Here is a 17,555-nt window from a genome sequence, read left to right on the forward strand (position 1 = left end):
TACATGACGACGGTCCGTTATACAGAAATAACAGACCGCAGAACGCAGCGCTGGACCAATCAGAGAGCAGGATTCAATAGAGTCGTGTAATAAGATAAGTTACGATACCATACGTTAGATGCAAAACGATACGATACACCACGATACCATACGGTGTGATACCATACACTACGATATGCAACAATACACCACAATACCATATGGGATAATGTACGATGATAATGTTTGACGCGTATGATGCGTTACAAAACAATATGATGCAGTAGACTATGCTACAGTATGATGCAATACGATACCATACAATGTGCTACTATAGCTACCATAGGATATGATACAATGTGATACCTTACCACACCATAATATGGGATAGAGCTGATCTGGACGACATAGTTTGATGCCACTGAGCACATACCAAAACTCTGCAGCACCACAAGGACATGTTGGGGTGTTGGGGTGGGGGGTGGGGGTTGTAGGGGGGCTGCTGTTCTCCTTTGGGTCTGTTTGATTGTGTCTAAGTGGATTAGCATGGACAGACAGAGATGGAGGCGGCAGAGACTTAAACGCATTAGTACCTGAACACTGAGCTCTCGTGATCTGTCGTCAATCCAAATCCATTCGGCCGTGATTGACCAGTGATAAAGAGTTTTAAATGAAGAGCACTTTGCCCTCCATGTGATAACCGGACATTTCAGGACGTAACAGAGGAGGAGCAGGACTCTCTACATGTATTAGCATCGGTTGTTTTTTTTAATGGTCCGGCTCATTCGTTAATCAATCAGATTGAATCTCATTGTAAACCAGCTTTCCATTGACCTGAGCTTTGTTTCATGCAGCACAATAAGCACTGACTGACTGCACTGCAAAAACTCAAAACCTTACCAAGAATATTTGTCTTATTTCTAGTCAAAACAAATCTCACTCTACTTAAAATAAGACTCATCACATTAAAAAGTAGCTTGTTTTTAGACACTTTTTTACTACTTTTAAGCAGATTTTCACTTGAAATAAGTAGAACAATCTGACAGTGGAGCAAGTTTTTCTTCCTTATTACAAGCACAGAAAACTTCCTTTCACTGGCAGATTGTTCTACTTATTTCAAGTGAAAATTTGTTTGAAACAAATGAAAATGATCTAAAAACAAGTTAATTTTTAGGTGATGAGTCTTATTTATAATATTATTTATTATTTAGTATTTTTAATAAAGCACTGCGAGAAGCTGGTGAGAAACGATATTTCGTTTCAGCCGATGTATTTGTACATACATATGTGTGAAATGACAATAAAGTTTCTTGAGTCTTGAGTCTTAAAGTAGAAAGAGATTAGTTTTGACTAGAAATGAGACATTTTGACAAGAAATAAGACAAATATTCTTGGAAAGATTTTGAGTTTTTGCAGTGTGACTGACTGAATGATGTGTGTTCAGAACGTTTCGTATCTTTGTTCCCAGAATAACTGTGACAAGACGCTGGTTCCTAGAAGTCGGACAGAAATCCCCCCTGTAGTAGAAAAGTAGAGACAGATCCAGAATCTAACGGTAATAGTGAATTTGTGCGGCACAATCTGCTGTGATCTCCATTAAAGTGGCAGCGAGCTCACAGACGCCTGATAACCTTGCTGTCTGGGAGCCTGCACTATCTGTTAAGAGAAGACATCATTGGATTAGGGAAACCCTCCCACAACCCAAAACATCTGATCTCCTACTGATACATGCCATCATTAATTACTAAGTGCAATTACAGCTGGACAGATGGTAAAATGGTGATTACACTGAAGCCCTGCCTGGTGGAAGTCTTACAGTAACCTGCAGCACTGTCTTTAATACGTTTATGCTGCCATGAGGATTATTGTATTTGTTCAGAGCTGAATCTCAGAGTCCTGTGGTTTTGATAGTGGAGCTACTCGTCACATGTAAATATTAGGCATTGAATAGGGCCGATACTGATTATTTGTAATCAAGGAAACTGATAAACGATATTAATTAGAAGAACAAATGAAGAAGTTGGTGACAAAATGTAGAATAACACACATGGGATTAGACTGAATATAGTTAACTATTTGTTTTGTTTTTTGTTCTGTGTGAAAATCTGTGATAAAAAAAATGACCTCAAAGGGATAGTTCAAATCTTCTTCTAGATGATGTTTTGTTATTGGACAGATCTGATCTGGGATCATTTGTAAAACTTGTGTCCAACACCGAAGTGACAGATTCTCACTGATCCATCATCTGTCTGTGGTTTGTAAAGACTCACAGTGTGAAAACTGGTGGAAATATCTTTTCTTTAAAGGGATAGTTCAACATTTTGTCAAACTGGCCCATTGCCATAATCCCTATAGTCATAGCAGTAGGTTTGTTACCTTTAATTGTCCGTGCAAGCTATTTTAAGAACGGCGGAGCAGAGCCGTGAGCTGCTCAGAGCTACGCTACGGAGGCTCATGGGATTTCTTGGTTTCCCTCATCAAACTCATCAAATACACAATCCAACAACTCCACAACGCTCTGGTGGACAAGTTGTGACCTGCACATTCACCACGCTATGAGATAATAACACAACGTTACCACACAGAGTTGTTGTAGAGGGAAATTCATGCAAAACCACTGATGCACGTTGCCTTCAGGGACAGTTTTTCATCAAGCAGTCTCTGTATTTCCCTCTAAAACAACTCTGTCTGGTAACGTTGTGTTATTATCTCATAGCGTGGTGAATGTGCAGCTCACAACTTGTCCACCAGAGCGTTGTGGAGTTGTTGGATTGTGTATTTGATGAGTTTAATGAGGGAAACCAAGAAATTCCATAATGAGCCTCTGTAGCGTAGCTCTGAGCAGCTCACGGCTCTGCTCCGCCGTTCTAAAAACAGCTTGCACCGACAATTAAAGGTAACGAACCTACTGCTATGACTATAGGGATTATGGCAATGGGCCAATTTGCCAAAACGTTGAACTATCCCTTTAAAGAAAAGATATTTCCACCAGTTTTCACACTGTGAGTCTTTACAAACCACAGACAGATGATGGATCAGTGAGAATCTGTCACTTCGGTGTCGGACACAAGTTTTACAAATGATCCCAGATCAGATCTGTCCAATAACAAAACATCATCTAGTAGAAGATTTCTCTCTCTGTGTTTTTCTGTGTCGTGTTTTAATTCCCACTATTGTGTGTGTGTGTGTGTGTGTGTGTGTGTGTGTGTGTGTGTGTGTGTGTGTTGTGATTGATATATCAGTATAAGTGAGATAATGGCGCGGCTGTAATCAAAGCTGCGGTTTGAGCGGCAGCATGAATGAAGCCGTCACAGTGAAGAGAGTAAAGTGGCGCTGTTCATTTGTTGGGAGATGGATGGCAGCCATTGAGAGGAAAAGCTTTTAATTTGGCTCTGGTGTGGTAATTAGGTTTCAATTCGCTGCGCTTCACTAAGAGGAATGGGGAGGGTAATGAAGTTAGTCGTCTCACTGTGTGTTTAGTGAGAGGAGGAGGAGGAGGAGGAGGAGGTTAAGTATGCACACACTCTCTCTTTCTGCCTCTCACTCTAATTCATTGTCTAATTCTGTTTATTTCACTATCACGCTGCTTTTGTTGCATTAAGTTAAGAGGCTGCGGCACATTACTGCAAAACACACCGACACCCGATCCACCTCCTCTCTCTGTCTATTTAATGTCTCTCTCTCTCTCTCTGCAGATCCCACTCTTCCTCTTCCTCTTCGTCTTCCACTTCTCCTCTCGTCATCTCCCCAACGTCTCCTCTGGCTGATGAAGCCGAGCGCCGACGGACGGTGATGTTGTTGTGGATGTTACTAATGGTTCAGAGAGGACGAAGAGAACGAGGGAATATCGGCTTACATGACCTGGGAGAAGAGAGGAGAGGGAGTGGAGGTGTGTGTGTCTGTGTGTGTGTGTGTGTCTGTGTGTGTGTAGAGGAAGAGTAGATGTGATGATAATCTTACAGTTTTTCATAATTGTTAAAACCCATTGTTTTGAATCCTCCCGTCCTTTTCTCAAACTACAACAGGGCTGAGTATCGAGCCTAAACAAATACGATTTTCATAAACCTTCAGACCTTAAATTAAAAGTCAATGATCTTGTGGACAATAAAACTGCTCAAATTATGTATAAAGTAAATAATAATCTGCTTCCAGACGGTGTCCAGAGGTTGCTTCAGACTCAAACCAGTAGATATGAACTAAGAGGGACTTATGTGTTTACAAAAGCAAAGGTACAAACAAATGTGAAACAAAGATGTAGGCTATTAGTCAATTAAAGGAGTCAATCAATGGAATAATCTAGAATTAGAAATCAAACTGTGTAACACACTTAACAGATTCTGAAACTTATTTAAAAATACTATTATTAATAACTGAATTATAATGTCTGTAGAATATGCAGGTTCTTTGTTCTGTTAAAAAAAAAATTTAATGAGTGAACGGAAAATGTTAATTTAAGAAAGGTAGGCAAAATAAGATTCTTCAGCCTACTACACCTTTTCAGTCAAAGTGCATTGTATTGCTTTGTTGTGTTTTTGTTTTGTTTTGTTTTGTATCTATACTTTTATATTTGTCTATTGTACTTGTTTTTATAAGACTGAAATAAACACACTAAACTAAACTAAACTAAACATTCACAAAACAATTGATTCTTATTGCAAAACCAAACCATCGCCTCAAAACAGTTTTACCCATACTCAAATCCAATCTATGCTGTCAGATCTTGAACTAATCGGTCAAAATAGAAACGCTGCTATGCTGTCATTACACCAAAAAATCCTGAAATTGCTCAATACAGAAAGTCTACAGCCTATAATGAATAAATAATAATATTACTGTACACAATCGATCACAGTGACAACTATGTTTTATTGCATGAGAGTTGTTTAGAGTTTTGCAAAAAGGAACAACTGAGATCTGCAAATAGTGTTTTACTACGTGGCCTTGCAACACCACGTGATTGCTACCACATTTTATCCATGCACGGTCCTACTGTAGCCTTTTGCATAAGTTCCAAATGTGTGAAGTACTGTGAGGCACTCTGTGTACGCGTACGGATGGGCTATATAGATAAGGTTTTACTTACTTACTTACTTAAGATAGTTTATGGTTTTGGTTCAGTGAATGAGTTTAGAATAGACAACTGAACAACTGATGCACACAACATGAATCAGTGTTTATATATAAACTATGAACGAAGCGTCACGTGAAGAAAACACCACGTTAGTTTTTTCTCAGTTTGTTGCAGAAGCTGCTTCTCTGCTAATGGAGTTTATGTTTAACTGTCGTATTGTGTGTGTGTGTTTGCACGTGTGTGTGCATGTGTGTATGTGCATGTGTGTGTGTGTGTGTTTTAATGTGTGGTACATTTGGCAGTGGGCACAGTAGCCACATGACGACCCCTGCGTGACCCTGGAGAAGCGTGTAGGCGCCGGGTTCAGTCTGAGTCGTGTCACATGATCCTCTGCTGCTGCTGCTGCTGCTGCTGCTGCTGCTGCATTCACAATGGAGTATTAATCTGGACAACACACACACACACACACACACACACACACACACACATGCTTTGCACACAAAAAAAAAGAAGGAAAACGCACACACGCTGGTATGAAGGCGGTCTTTGTGCGGCTGCAGCGTCGTCATGGAGCTGGAACGACAGTAATCAATATTTAACACACTGATTCCTTCATGTTGTCGTCTCTATTCACACACACACACACACACACACACACACACACACTGGTCCTGATCGTGTGTTTGAATCCTGACGTCCTGTGTTTGTCTTTTCCTCCCTGTTGTCTTCACCTCCTCCTCCTCCTCCTCCTCTCTGACATTCACTCTCACTGGTTTGTCGTTAGCGGGTTAGCAGCTAACAGGGAGCTGGTGATGATGATGATGATGATGATGATGATGATGATGACTGGGCCTGAGGAGGTCGTGTGCCTTCACTTCCTGTCACACCTCCTCTTCCTCCTCCTCTCTGCAAAAACTCAAATATCTTACCAAGAATATTTGTCTCATTTCTAGTCAAAACTAATCTCATTCTACTTAAAATAAGACTCATCACATTAAAAAGCAGCTTGTTTTTAGACATTTTTTTTTTTACTTTTTTCAAGCAAATTTTCCACTTGAAATAAGTAGAAAAATCTGACAGTGGAGCAAGTTTTTCTTTCTTATTACAAGAAGCACAAAAAACCTGCTTTCACTGGCAGATTTTTCTACTTATTTCAAGTGAAAATTAGTTTGAAACAAGTGAAAATGATCTAAAAACAAGTTGATTTTTAGGTGATGAGTCTTATTTTAAGTGGAAAGAGATTAGTTTTGACTAGAAATAAGACAAATATTCTTGGAAAGATTATGAGTTTTTGCAGTGCTCCTCTTCCTCCTCCTCCTCTTCTTCAGTCCTGTCACACCTCCTCCTCTCTCCTCTTCCTCCTCTTCCTCCTCCTCCTCTTCATCATCCTCTCTTCTCCTCCTCTTCTTCAGTCATGTCTGTGGTTGTTGGACCTGAGTTAATAAACTGTTGTTGAAGCTGAAGCCACTTCCTCCTCCTCCTCCTTTCTCTCTTCCTCCTCCTCCTCTCTCTCCCCCTTCCTCTTCCTCCTCCCCTCTTCTCCTCCTCTTCCTCCTCCTTTCTCTCTTCTTCCTCCTCCTTCTTCTCCCCGTTCCTCCTCCTCTTTCTCTTTCTCTTCCTCCGCCTCCTCTTCATCATCCTCTCTTCTCCCTCCTCTTCCTCCTCCTTTCTCTCTTCCTCCTCCTCCTTCTCCTCCTCTCTCTCCCCCTTCCTCTTCCTCCTCCTTTTTCCTCCTCCTCTTTGTCCTCCTCTCTTCCCCCTTCTTCGTCCTCCTCTCTTCCTCCTCCTCTTCGTCGTCCTCCTCCTCCTCCACTCTTCTCCTCCTCTTCCTCCTCCTTTCTCTCCTCCTCCTCCTTTCTCTTCCCCCTTTCTTCATCCTCTTCCTTCTTCTCCCCAATCCTCCTCCTCTTCCTCCTCCTTTATCTCTCTTCCTCCTCCTCCTCTTCTTCAGTCCTAATAAACTGTTGTTGAAGCTGAAGCCACTTCCTCCTCCTCCTCCTCTTCCTCTCTTTCTCTTCCTCCTCCTCCTCCTCTTCCTTTCTCTCTCTCTCCCTCTCTTCCTCCACCTTCCCCCCCCCCCCCCCCTCGGGCCCCGGGGCCTCCAGCGTCTCAGCCTCCTCGGTGTGTCGGCCGACTCGACTCCAGCTCGGCTTCCTGTTATAGAAATTCACGGAACCACGTTCTACACACACACACACACACACACACACACACACACACACACACACATAACTCACCTACAGAGCTGCTGAGGGGTGTGTGTGTGTGTGTTATATTCTGTGTGTGTTTGTGTGTGTGTGTGTGTGTGTGTGTGTGTGTGTGTTATATTCTGTGTGTGTGTGTGTGTGCTGCCTGTTCACACAATAGAGTCGTCACGCAACAACGAACCACAGCGGCCAAACGAAGGACGAGACGTGAACTTTATGTGGAGTGAAGTCACTACACACACAAATTAAAAAATAAAACTTCTGCCAGATGAATGAACGAGCTTCGATATGAAAGTTCAAGGGATAGTTCACCCAAAATTCAAATGTCGCGCGATTTGCGCCGACGTCAGTAATCGCGCTGACGCCGGCGCAAATCGCGTGAGATTTGGACGAACTGGGAAGAGAAGCTTCCGCTACAAACAAGCTTGAAATTTAGACTTATTTAATTATTTTCTGGACAATTTCGCATTTCAGGGCTTCAGTACAAGACGGACATTACATACGAGCAGCATGGAGGTATGTGGATGTTTTTTGGTCTGTCTTTTTGTTACGAAGACAGTTATATGCCGTTATATGGACATGCACTGCTACGCCGAGACCCCCTGTAACTCAGAGAAGCCACGGAGGACTCTGAAACTTCTCCCAGCCCTTAGTCCACATGAGGGGGAGGAGATAATGAGTGACATTTCAATTTTGGGTGAACTATCCCTTTAAATGTTAAATCAGACAGTTTGTTTTTATCAGAGAGGAAGGAGAGAGTGTGAATTCAACAATAACCTGAAGCTGAGATCGCTGGTTTGACTCCCACCACTGTCCGCTCTGATAAAAGGCAACAAAAAAACAACTTTAACAAACCAACAGTCAGTGAGTGTGGAGACCAAACACGGAGATAAAACTGGACTCAAACATGACTCAGCAACGACTGTTGCACCTACAACCTGGAACACTCTGCAAAACCATCTGAAACTCACCGCACTTTTATCAACAGGACAATTTAAAACCATAACTACTTCTTATTTTACCTCTAACTGCTCCTGCTTTTAACTACACTTAGCCTGTGTTTCAGTCTATCCCTGTCACCTTTAACTTCCGGTATTCTGTTATGCTTTTGTATGTTTCAAATGTTTTGTCTTCTGTCCTCATATGTTTTGTGTTTCATCTCAGCTGTATTGTAAATGAGGTTACTCCTCAATATACTGTATCTCAGAGTTTAAATAAAGGTTATGAAATGAAATGAAAAGAAAAATCCTTCTGTGACTTATAGATGTGTAAAAAAAAATCTAAAATATCTGTTTCTCATATGAATTCAGTCCTTTAATAATAAAGTCAGACGTTGTTTTTACGACCTGCTGTGACCAACAAGTGAAAGTACAAAGTCAGTCAAGTCCTTTTAGGTTTTCCAGCCTTTTGTTTCATCCTGTGACAAGTTCAATACAATTACACTTTTCAAACAGTCTGAGTCTGAGTCACTGCTGATCTGGGTCACGTGACGTCCTGCAGCTCTGACATAGAGACGACGACGTTCTCTCCAGGGAAAAAGAAGCATTTATATGTCAAAGTTCAACAGAACTGTTTTCTGACTCCTGAACCAACAGTTTTTAGTTCAGTTCAGTTTATTTAGTTTATCGCAGGACAGCGCCGTGCAGTGACATTGCTTATTCAAAGAAATAAAAAGATGGCTGCACCAGATTTAGCGTTGACATTAGTCCTTGACATAAAAACAGACATCATTTAAGTACAAGTTACTGTAAGATACACAATACAGGGTACATTAATATATGGTAAATACAGGTGCCCATGCTTAATGCAAAAATGAAAATGATCTAAAAACAAGTTAATTTTTAGGTGATGAGTCTCATTTACGGTGGAAAGAGATTAGTTTTGACTAGAAATGAGACATTTTGACAAGAAATAACACAAATATTCTTGGAAAGATTTTGAGTTTTTGCACAATATGCATATTGTGAACACAGGTGCCCGTCAACTAAAACACGGGAGGTACACACTGTATAATGCATCCAATCTAACACATTCTGCTATAGTTTTCTTGTGGGGGGGGTACATTAACTACAACAAACCTCACTGTTAGCAAATCTACATAAGATGCATAGTGTTGTTCAGAGCCTTGGAAAGTACAAGTATGTCAGACTTCACATAAAGTGCTCATGTTGTTCAGTGCAAAGGAACATTTAAGAGTTTGAGTTAAAGCTTCACATAAGTTGTTTTATGCAGGTAAAAGAAAAGAAAGAAAAACCTATAAACAAAGAAAAGATAAATCACTTTAGTATCAAAGTGCATGAAAATATCCACAGATTTACCTCCAATAATCATAATAAAACACTGAGCTCTATGAATTATTAATCATCATCCTGATGCTTTAAACCAGAGCAGTGAGTCTGTTGTTGTGGTGTTGTGTTGTTGTGGTGTAATTCAGAGGCAGAGTTTCAGAGCGTGGACTAAAAACCCTCGCAGCGTCACTCAATCCTCGGCGTCATTGTCCCGCTGCTGCGTGGCCCCCGGGGGCCGCGGTTCTTGGAGGAAGTATTTTCTTAAATGACAATAAAAAAGCACAAAGAGGAGGTGTAAGTGAGCAGTTTGATCATATTTATTACACAAAAGATCCAGTTTAGAGGCGGCGGGTGGATCTGCTTTCACCCTGTGCACTTGGTGTTGACTGTGTGAACGCCTCACTCACTCTACTGTGTGTCTGTGTGTATTTATGTGTGTGTTACAGTGTTTCTCGATTGCTAAGACACATTTCTGGAAAGCTGCTCTCATTTTCTCTAAACTGTGAACACAAACCCCAATTTTCAAGCTACATTCACAAAACCTCAGACTCTTCACTTTCACCTCAAAACAGTTCAATCTGTGCTCAAAACTGAGTCAATCAAAATTAAAAACACTACTGAGCAGTCACTAAACACGACATAGAAAAATATAAAACACAATGCTCAGGACATGGAGCTGTAGAAATAAATGTCTATTGTTCACTGTAGCTAAATACATGTTGCAAAACAGAAATCCTGTGCATTAGCACTTGTGCAATTGAGCAATTGTGTTCACTGCAAAAACTCAAAATCTTTCCAAGAATATTTGTCTTATTTCTTGTCAAAATGTCTCATTTCTAGTCAAAACTAATCTCTTTCCACCTTAAATAAGACTCATCACCTAAACATTAACTTGCATTTTAGATCATTTCCACTTGTTTCAAACTAATTTTCACTTGAAATAAGTAGAAAAATCTGCCAGTGAAAGAAAGTTTCTTGTGCTTGTAATACAGTAAGAAAGAAAAACTTGCTCCACTATCAGATTGTTCTACTTATTTCAAGTGAAAATATGCTTGAAATAAGTAAAAAGTGTCAAAAACTTTTTATGTATAACTATGTATGTATATGTATAAATATACTTAGTTTAGGTATAATGAGATTTGTTTTGACTAGAAATAAGACAAATATTCTTGGTAAGATTTTGAGTTTTTGCAGTGTTTGACTTTTGCCACCTGTGCTCAGCATTATGCAACACAGGTGCATCACAATGAAAATGTGTTGGCAAGTTGTTAAAGTCTAAACAGGTGAAAAGTGCTGATGGTTTTACCAGAAGAATCAGTGGTCAGGTTCAATCAGTGGGTTCAGACAACAGGGTTTTTAGGGTTTTAGTAAATGAGAAAAACTGTAATGTGTGTGTGTGTTTTAGTGTGAGTGTTGCTGCTTTCCAGAGATGGACAGTACTCCACCCCAGTACTTGAGTAAGAGTACAAATACTAGCCTACTGGTCAAAATTGACTCCGTTACAAGTAAAAGTAGCTCAGTCGACATGTTACTTGAGTAAGAGTAAAAAAGTATTTGCTTTTAAAGGTACTTAAGTATCCAAAAGTACATGCTTTCAAAATGTAAGAGTAAATGTCTTATTGTTCACATCAATGAATGACTCTAATAGTTTGTAAATGAATGTAAGGAGCTTTTAACTCTTGTTAGTGAGAATGAACTCTTTGCTGCTCAGCTGCACTGATGTGCTGCTTTTAGGGGTTAGGGTTTCCTTCACAGACAAACACAGCTTGTGTCCAATAGGATTTTAGAAAAAGACCTGAAAGTAACCAGTACTTTTCAGCCTTCCTACAAATTAACTCCAGTAAAAGTACAAATATTTGTCTTGGAAATGTATTCAAGTAAGAGTAATAAGTACCAAAGAAATCTAATACTCAAGTAAAGTACAAATCCTCTGGATATGTACTTAAGTACAGTACTCAAGTAAATTTACTCTGTTACTGTCCACCACTGCTGCTTTCATGTAGAAACAGTTTCTTACTGGTTGTGTGTGTGTGTGTGTGTGTGTGTGTGTGTGTGTGTGTGCGTGTGTGCGTGTGTGCGTGTGTGCGTGTGTGCGTGTGTGCGTGTGTGCGTGTGTGTGTGTGTGTGTGTGTGTGTGTGTGTGTGTGTGTGTGTGGATGTAAAGGTCAGTCTGATGTAACTGGGCCCACATTGACTCCAGCAGCAGCGTCACAATGGCCGTGGTCTGGTGCCACACAGTAAAACATTGTGCTGCAGCCGTTCTGTGATAAGAGCCCCCCCCCAACCCCCCGACCCCCCCACCCGTCTGTGCTGCTGCTGCTGGTGACAGTGTTGGTGGAGCAGCAGCAGCAGCAGCAGGACGGAGCGACGCTATCAGCTCCATCAGCAGGTCAGCAGGACCGACCGGAGGAAAGAAGAATGTGACCGGAGTTCAGCTGCAGAGAGAGAGAGAGAGAGAGAGAGAGAGGGGATGAATGAATGTTTGCATTAATTTAAAGGGACAGTTCATTTTAGTCAGAGCCTCCTCTCACCATAATCCCTATAGTTATACTATACAGTAGCAGTAGGTTCATCACCTTTAATTATCGGTGCATGTTGTTTTTAGAACGGCGGAGCAGAGCCGTGAGCTGCTCAGAGCTACGCTACGGAGGCTCATTATGGGACTCCACACAGAGTTGTTTTAGAGGGAAATTCATGCAAAACCACTGATGCACGTTGCCTTCATGGACAGTTTTTCATCATCAGTCTCTGTATTTCCCTCTAAAACAACTCTGTGTGGTAACGTTGTGTTATTATCTCATAGCGTGGTGAATGTGCAGCTCACAACTTGTCCACCAGAGCGTTGTGGAGTTGTTGGATTGTGTATTTGATGAGTTTGATGAGGGAAACCAAGAAATCCCATAATGAGCCTCCGTAGCGTAGCTCTGAGCAGCTCACGGCTCTGCTCCACCGTTCTAAAAATAGCTTGCACCGACAATTAAAGGTAACGAACCTACTGCTATGACTATAGGGATTATGGCAATGGGCCAATTTGACAAAATGTTGAACTATCCCTTTGATTTCGTCCTCTGCTGGTCACCTGTCTGCTGTTGTGTTGCCAGGTTTGACCTAGAAATCATGCAAAAACAAAATAAACTCCTGAAACATGAATGATTGTGATTGTTTCACTTCTGTGGATTGTAGATTAAATTTGAATTATTATTGCTGTACAACCAGGACCATAATTGAGTTTATCTGTTGTTGCTGTTTCATAATAACTCACAGTTTTACAATTAAAAAGCAAATTAACAGCCTGGAATCAGAAACCTGTTTCACTTTCTGCAGCTTCAGGAGAGACGACGTAGAAAAAATCATAGTGATCAGTTATTAATCAGTTTTTATATTCTTGGAACAAGTGGATTTTCCTCTATGAGGCGTTTAGTGGAGAATGACTGATGCACAAATAATATGAAGTATTATAGATGTAATAGTGAGTACAGAGATTTTATTTCAGTCTGATTAAATAGTTGTTTGAGTGTTAATGAATCTTCTGTCAGATTCACTGATGAAGGTGAAGAAAATAAATCTGAGCTCAAAACAAGCAGGATTTTAATGTTTAACAACAATAATAAGAGACAACATGACGTAAGATGGTTGTAAGGTTGTAAGAAGGTTTCTGCAGTGTAGAAATCTGTTGTGTGTGTGTGTGTGCTTGCAGCTTAAAGGACAATTCCAGACGAATTCAACTCAGGGGTGTATTTTCATATCATTTTAGGTCTAAAAGAATGAATCTGAAGATTTTCAGTTTAATCGCTCCTGTTTTGCGGTAGTTGCGTCTGTCCGTGCATCGCCACGGCAGCAATGAATGGGAGTGGATGTAAGTTCCGCTGTTTAGGCTGTTTCCAGCCCTCAAAGCCGCATTTTTTTTCCACAGACAGCGTCAGATGGCTACTCAAACATGCACCGAGAAGTTTATTTACTTCAAGCAAGCCGACATGTTTGTAAAAGTCGATCTAATTCAAAGTCTCCCGGAGTCTCGCGCGAGCCCGAAGTTGCAGTGCTGGTGTATTCAGGCGCAGTAGGAGCTACCGCTTGTGTCATAAACACAGGAATATCAACTCTTGACTTGCTTGAAGTGTACATTTTTTTCCACAGACAGCGTCAGGTGGCGACTCAAAGATGCGCCGAGAAGTTTTTTTTACTTGAAGCAAGTAAAGAGTTGATATTCCTGTGTTTATGACACAAACGGTAGCTTTTCCCACTGCACCTGAACACACCGAGCACGGCAACTGGGTCTCGCGCGAGACTCCGGGAGACTTTGAATTAGATCGACTTTTACAAACATGTCGGCTTGCTTGAAGTAAATAGACTTCTCGGTGCATGTTTGAGTAGCCATCTGAAGCTGTCTGTGGAAAAAAAATGCGGTTTTGAGGGCTGGAAACAGCCTAAACAGCGGAACTTACATCCACTCCCATTCATTGCTGCCGTGGCGATGCGCGGACATACGCAACTACCGCAAAACAGGAGCAATTAAACTGAAAATCTTCAGATTCATTCTTTTAGACCTAAAATGATATGAAAATACACCCCCGAGTTGAATTCACCTGGAATTGTCCTTTAATGAGTTTAAACTGTTTAGGAAACACAGCTGCTGTGTGTGTGTGTGTGTGTGTGTGTGTGTGTGTGTGTGTGTGTGTGTGTGTGTGTCTGTCTGTGCTGCAGGTGACACAACAACCTCATTCTGTCAGGACAATACAGCAGGGTGTCGTCGTAGCCACGGCAACAAAAGCAGTGAAATCAAAGAGGTGAAGAAGCTGCTAGAGGAAACGATTACAGACGGAGGTGGGACGGTGTGTGTGTGTGTGTGTGTGTGCAGCAGCTTCATGTGAATCTCCGTTCTTTCTTCTCTCCGTGGCTCCAGTTTCTTTTGGCCCCGATTTCCCTCCGTCTCCTCGACCGACACACCTTCACTGTGTGAACCGTCCTGTTCCTCCACTCTGTCTGTCTGTTTGTTCATTAAGAAAAAAAGATTCTTCCTACTTTCATCCATGATTGAAGGTCTCTTTCTCTCCCTCTGCAGCTGATAAGAGTTCATAATCATGGTCTAACACTTTCTGTGCTGTAACTCTGGCTTTTATTCATGTTTTGCTTTTCTAGGCCTGTCACAGTTACGACATCGTCACCTGACCGCAATTACTGGTTCAAATGATTTCCATTCATCTGTATAAAAACATCTGGATGAAACCAAAGATGGTTTAGAAACCAAGACGCTCCACTATGAGTCAGTTTCCTGTATCAGTAGCTGTGTTTCCATTGCTGGGTTTCGCAAAATAAAAGCAATATTTCTAAAATTGCGATTAACAATTTAATGGCCTTTTTCTGATCATTTAATCCGCTATTATAGTATAAACCTAAACATAGTTTAATAATACACATACACCTGAAGATGAAGAATAAGAGACATTTATTGGCTTTGCAGCTAAATCCAATGTCAATATTAGAAATGAAGCTCCTGAAGTGAAAATGAAGTGGTTCCATTGAAAGGTGTTTTTTGCGAATGAGCCGTAACTCTGGTCAAGTCTAGTCTGGTGACTGTAACTATTGTTTGGTTATTCACACGGACGTGTTATTGTGTGACACCGCCTGAGTTGAGTTGAATAATTGGACCTCACACGCCAAAGTTTTATCAAAATAACCCGGTTGGGTGAAAATGGTCCATGGGACTGGAGTGATGTGTAAATGCAAAAAAAGTGTTTCATTACACTTTTGCGATACATTTTGATATCGACACGTATGAAAAACCACCTCATGAGAGCGTAAAAATGTTTTGGCGATATTTGAGAGGTTTTTCGAAATGTAGGTGTTTCCATTACCAGATTTTAATTGCGATATTTAGATTTTACGCATTTCCAGGGGTTAATGGAAACACTCTCCATAACTCCGCCCCCTTTAGGAGACCAACAGGCCGTGACTCCGCCCACTTTAGGAGACCAGCAGACAGACCGTGACTCCGCCCCCTTTAGGAGACCAGCAGGCCGTGACTCCGCCCACTTTAGGATCTTTGGCTCCAGAGTCACTGAAGTAAATATTGGACTCATTTTATCACAAGACACATCTCTACTGAACATTTTGACATCTGTCTCAACAACGCACTCTCACAGGATTTGGCACAGATTTCCTAGATAACTTTGATTAAATGATAAGAAAAAGGCAATCAAATTGTTAATTGCAATTATTTGTTTAGTAATTAATCATTAACTAAACTTTCCTTGTTGCTACTTTTTGAATTGCTTTTATTCTGTAACAGTATTTATCTATTTTCTTACTTAGATTTTACACTGTTGCTTCATTGTTCAGAGTAAAGAAAGAACTTCATTGCACATGTTTCCTTACTTACTGTGCAGACGACAATAAACACTTCTTCAATCTTTGAGAGATAAATGAGTCGGTCCATGTCAGACTCAGCCGGGAGGAGGAGGAGGAGGAGGAGGAGGAGGAGGAGGGAGACAGAGAGAGGGTTAAAGAGACACAGCACACAAATTTAGAGGAAAAAAAGAGAGGAAAAAAAGCAATAAAAAGGAGAGGAAATGAAAAGCAGTTCGATGGAGAACGGTGATAAGACGAGCACTCGTCAAAAAGGCAATCAGCTCAAATTAAAAAAAAGAAAAGAGAGGAGAGAGATGTGACACATGTCGCATCGTGTGTGTGTGTGTTTGTCCAGTTTTGCATCTTCTGCAGTTGCATCACTTGAGCTAAGAGTTGATTCTTCTTCCCCATGTGTCATCATTCTTTCCTTCTCTGTGTGTGTTGTTATTGTTGTTATTATTCCTGACTCTCTGTGTCTCTCAGTGTTTGGTCTGCAGCCAGCGGGGCCTCAGGCCTCAGGTCACCGCCAGGCCGTCGGCTCACAGCAACACTAACAGCACAGACACTTGGCCTCCAGCTCAAATCCCTAGAAATGATTATCTCCACTCTCTCTCTCTCTCTGTCCCTCCAGCTGCCCGGCTCACGGCCGTCACAGGAATCACAGGACGCTGCGACTTGTTGGAGACGTGAGGCACAAGTCGCTGTGTGTTGACAGCAGAGAGAGAGAGGAAACTGATGCCTGCACTACACGAATATGGATATTTTTTTAAGCGGATATTTTCGTCCTCGTTTTTCAATAAAACTCTGTCCACACCACAGAAATATCTCTGTCCATACGAAGAGGCAAAACTGAAAACAATCGCCTCTGAAGCCTGAAACGCCACGCCCGGCCGCTAGGTGGTGACTAGCAAAATGTAAAATACCACAGAAAAGGTCAAAGGTCAAAAGGTCAAAATCTTTATTTGCCATTTGTGCATACACACGTAGGAGTTTTTGTACGGTTGTTCCAGGTCAGGTGGAGAAACAAAACAGAACACACAAGGACATACAAGACACAACGAAAAACACTTTAAAAAGAACGTTAAGAGCACGCACAGTCAAACGGTGGATTTTAAACCGTGCACTACTGTCATGCATGCACGCTTCTGTGTGTGCGTGTGTATGAATGACAATAACGGAGAAACAGCGCTATGCGGACATGAATGAAACGATATTATGTTGGTCGAGCCAAAAGACGATAAATCTATTCATGGCGGATGTAATTCATTTGTGGCGGGCCGCCACGAATGAATGAATGTGTGGGAAACACTGAAGACAGCCCGGTAGCTACACGTCGGCCATTGTTGTAGACAACCGTTTTGCTTCAATGCGCATGTGCGAACGGCTTGTCGCTAGGCGCTTGACATCATCGTATCAACACCAGCTCCGTGTAACATCGCTACAAGGATCCACTCAATTGGATATTTTTTTATTTCTCCACTTTTTTATCCGTTTAAAAATATCTCCGTTTATGTGGGTGAAGTCGCCGTGTTCGTGTGGTTGAGAGGTCCAGTTGCACAGAAAAATGTGCGTTAAAGGGACAACGAGGAGTTTCTATTGGGTTATAAAAAGTCTCATATTAATGTGGATGAATCTACGTTACCACTTGTTAATGGTCCATTTTCT

The sequence above is a fragment of the Trachurus japonicus genome, chromosome 5 (assembly GCF_045865225.1).
Source record: "Trachurus japonicus isolate A0001 chromosome 5, Traja_1.0".
Lineage (NCBI taxonomy): Eukaryota > Metazoa > Chordata > Actinopteri > Carangiformes > Carangidae > Trachurus > Trachurus japonicus.